Genomic DNA, 4,689 nt, shown 5'->3' with positions numbered 1-4,689 from the left:
GACTTTACTAGCATGTCGTCTATGTAAACTTCCATTGTTTCCCCAAGTTGCTTGGAGAACATTTTGTCTACTAATCTTTGGTAAGTGGCTCCGACATTCTTTAACCCGAATGGCATCACTTTATAGCAGTATGTTCCTCGCTCCGTAATGAAGCTCGTTTTTTCTTGGTCTTCAGGATTCATGAGGATTTGATTATAGCAAGAGAATGCGTCCATGAAGGAGAGTAGTTCATGTCCGGTTGTGGCTTCTACTCAATGATATGGTGAACAAAAAGATAAATCCTACAGCAAATAACATGGGTGTTTTGTATTGTATCGAACCCCCCCACATGGTAGCGATCCAATACAAAACACCCATGTAATTTGCTGTAGGATTAATCTTTTTGTTCACCATAGGAGGACTCACTGGAATAGTCCTGGCAAATTCAGGGCTAGACATTGCTCTACATGATACTTATTATGTGGTTGCACATTTCCATTATGTACTTTCTATGGGAGCCGTTTTTGCTTTATTTGCAGGATTTTACTATTGGGTGGGTAAAATCTTTGGTCGGACATACCCTGAAACTTTAGGTCAAATCCATTTTTGGATCACTTTTTTCGGGGTATGTCCGACCAAAGATTTTACCCACCCAATAGTAAAATCCTGCAAATAAAGCAAAAACGGCTCCCATAGAAAGTACATAATGGAAATGTGCAACCACATAATAAGTATCATGTAGAGCAATGTCTAGCCCTGAATTTGCCAGGACTATTCCAGTGAGTCCTCCTATGGTGAACAAAAAGATAAATCCTACAGCAAATAACATGGGTGTTTTGTATTGTATCGAACCCCCCCACATGGTAGCGATCCAACTAAAGATTTTGATTCCAATGAGTCAAGATTTCTCCTTTCTGTGGTGTATCCTCGAAATTGGTGATAGTGGGACTGTTAATCGTTCCTCGCGAGGTATGTGAGCGTTTATGGAGATTATCGACCTCTCTTGACGTGATCGATTTGCCCGATCTGAGGAGTTCGAGATCGATAGATCCAATGCAATCAGGTCGGACTTGGGTTGAATCCATAGTCGCGCTTAGGAAACTTAGATCGGTTTCTTAGCAAAGATGTTTTTCGTTTATCTTCCCCACAGTCGGCGCCAAAATGTAGAACCTAAAATCTACACTAAGTATTTGATAGTGATCGGGGTTTGATCTAGGGAAGACAAATGATGTAGGCAACGATATCTTTAGAACACAACGATGTTAAATAGTTTCCAGTATGTGAAAATGGACTTTATTGATGAATATGATCAAATACAATAAATTGAACTAGATCGAGTGATACAAACGAGATCGGTAAAGAAAGAATCTAAAAGTGGGAAGACAACAAGATCGATGTAAGTGTGTAGCTCTCTCTAGGGTTTTCAACGTGTCCTCCACTGTTTCCACTCCTCTTCCTTTATAGTAAATCGACTTCGAGATCTCTGTGATAGCTCCGCGGTCTCAGCTTCTTGTTGCACGATCTCCGCGACCTCGGCGACTCCTTCTCGAGTTCATAGTCTTGCTACGGGCTCCGGCCTTTTAAGGCCCATGCCTTTGATCGCGGCCCATTATGGTATTGACCAAAATTGGGTCCAACAACGACCGTGCGGGTTTTCTTTAATACAAAAATATTTTAGGTTATGTAATAAAATATATCAATAAATTAATATAAATTGGTGTTATATATTATCTAATGTTATAATAATATTCGTGTGGCGTATAATATTACTACTATAAAATTTATAAATTTTATTTTGTAACAATATGTAATTTAAAAACATTATTATGTAAAACTATTGATTTACATATTTTTTTTATTTATAAATTTAAACTATATGTGGAAATTAAATTAAGTTAAACATACATAATAGAGAACTTGATATATTGTGATTAATTAAACCAATTTAGTATAGTTGTTTAAATAATAAACCGAATTGATTTTTAACTCAAGAAAATACACACGTTAATATCAGTAGACTAAAGTCTTATATATACGATATGATTAAAAATCAAATTTTTCATATATCTATGAAGTGAGGTGTAAACTAATTGTATTACATTGTAAAAGCATATAAAGGTATGACTTCTAAATGGACTAGATTAAAAAGAAAATCACATATGAAATAAGTCATAATTTATGTGCTAAGTAGGTAAGATATTTTTATTTTTAAATTAGAAATAGAAATGAATATTTCTTTTTAAATTTTTTTTAAAAGATATTTCTTAAATTTAATTTCAAAAATTAAATCAATTTAAAATTCTTATTATCATTAAAATATTATTAAAAGTATTTTATATAATTCTTAATTTTTGTTTACTGTCAAAATTAAACTAAAATTTATTTTCTAACTATACTTTGTGATAATTATAATTTTAATTAACTAATTTCGAAAGTATATTTTTAAAAGATTCTAAAAGATATTCGAAAGATTTTGTTAGACATTTTTTAAGATATTTATTAGTATTTTAAATAAAAATAAAGATATTATAATTAAGATATGTAAAATTTAATAAATTTCTTAAGGATGGTCCAAATAAAAAATTATATATAAAAGAAGTCATGACTTCTATTTTAATAGTATAAGTATATAATTTTATTTTTTTAGTCTTACCAGTACAGTGCAGTGGAAGTCAGTTGTTGCATACATGAACTTCATATTCAAATGGTAATTCAAATGGTAGCAAACATTGAAGCTTTGTTGACATAAATGTGAAAATAAATGAAGAATGATTTGGGGATGACGAGACTTGGTGTTTGGGTGAGTAAAACAAAGAATAAGCGAGAGAGAAAAAGAGTATGACAGAAAGAAAATACCTGAAAATACAGAGATTATGAGATACCGAAAGTATTGGTGAGTATACACTAATAGAAAAGTAAGAGACTTCAAAGCGTACGAAAGAGTTGAAGTACAAGGGAATTGCAAAAATGAATGACTAATTCAACTTAATAAAATCAGTTACAAGAGTTGTTTTTAAATAGACCAACATTTACAATAAACTAGTAAAAAAGGATTTTAAACAATTGATCAAAGAAAGAAAAGAGAACATATTTGAATGAACATACGAGACAACAAAATAAAGAGGAGAGCTTGATAATAGAGGGTATCTTGTACCCTACATCTTTATTTTGAAAATTGATCTGGTCAGCCTTCTCTCTAACATCTCTCTTTGCTTGTGCAGTCCAAAGGAAGTCTTCTAGGAAGTTTAAACTGGTTGACTCTTCCCTTTTATACAAACATAGTTCCTTACGTCTACATGGATGCTTCTCTTCCGAAGTCTTCTCAACTCTTATTAAGGCTTTTTAAGCCCGTTTAGGTCTTCTTTATTCTTCTTTATTTGAACACTTTCCCTTAAAATTGACCATATGAAAAATTTGGGCAAGCTTTGAACTGAAAATATTTTCCTAATTAAAAACATAAGCGCGGAAAACCTCTTTGAGATAAAACCATCATTTGAAAAAAAAAAAGGCAAATACCCTCAGCCTAGGGATTGGGTAATGGGTTTATGAGCCTTATATTCATGTTTGGAGACTCATAAACCCTGGATCATGGTTTCCTTGGGTGACAAGTCAGACTTCAGTGTTTTTTGCTTCACCAACTTCAAATTAGTTTTAAGTATTTTAAACTTCTTCTTATGCTCAGCTTTTGTCTCCTCTCTTCTTTTGTTTTTTTTTTGTCTTTTCAAGGGTTGAGTCCAAGTCTGCATTTGTTCATAAACTCAAGTTCTATCTGATTCAAGCAATACACAAACGCATGTATTATTTCTCAAGAGATATATTTATCCAAAATTATAATTGAAGTGTATTATATTTTTCCTGACATATCTTTGGAATATTGGTGAAGAGTATCGGCTTTATTGGTTTATGCACTTGAATCCCCCACTTCATTCCCTTTCACAACTGTCTTGCAAAGTCACTTGAGGTTCCAAATTGGCAGAGGGACATTTGAAACACTCAACTGCCTCATTATCACTTCCTCTTGAAGCTCATTAGATGATCAACTTTGTTTCTACTCAGCCAAGTATATCCATGATCAGATTTATTCTAACATTTTCATGTCTACCATGTTGGATGTAGGCAAGTCACTCGTTCTCTACAATGCGCTAATCATCCTTTCTACTTTCTCGAGAGTTAATAGACAGAAGTATCCACATGATTATTGGGCAATACGCTAATCTCCAAGTTTCAAAAATATACACTTTGGTGGATGTTTAGAAATCTTGGGCAACCTGAAAAACAACACAACTAAAGAAAAATATTAATAGACCACCAAGATGATAATTTGTGGGATTATGAGAGCTTCTAAGTGTTTTAACCGTGATGAAGCACAAGAACAAAGAAAAAAAAGGAGTGAAGTAACCGTAAGTATTTGAGAGAGAAGAGAAATTTACGAAATTAAGAGAATGAGAGGATTTGCGAGATTGAGAGAATGAAAGAAATGTTTGTATTGAATGGTCTGTTTAATTGTGTAACATACATGGTGTATTTAAAGAAAACAAAAGCAATAAGCACTCAGTGGTGGAAGAATAAACAACTAGCAGTGGACAGGCCGCTCCTTCCCATTTGGTAAGTGATATGGCCGCTCCTCCCACTTCCTCCACTACTTCTTTATCTAATCTTGCCGACATCTCCCTTTGTTTAATTCTTCATGTCAACACTCCCCCTCAAGCT

Source organism: Brassica oleracea, chromosome C6, assembly GCF_000695525.1.
Source record: "Brassica oleracea var. oleracea cultivar TO1000 chromosome C6, BOL, whole genome shotgun sequence".
In the NCBI taxonomy this organism is placed as follows: Eukaryota; Viridiplantae; Streptophyta; class Magnoliopsida; order Brassicales; family Brassicaceae; genus Brassica; species Brassica oleracea.
Note: the sequence above shows the minus strand (reverse complement) of the source record.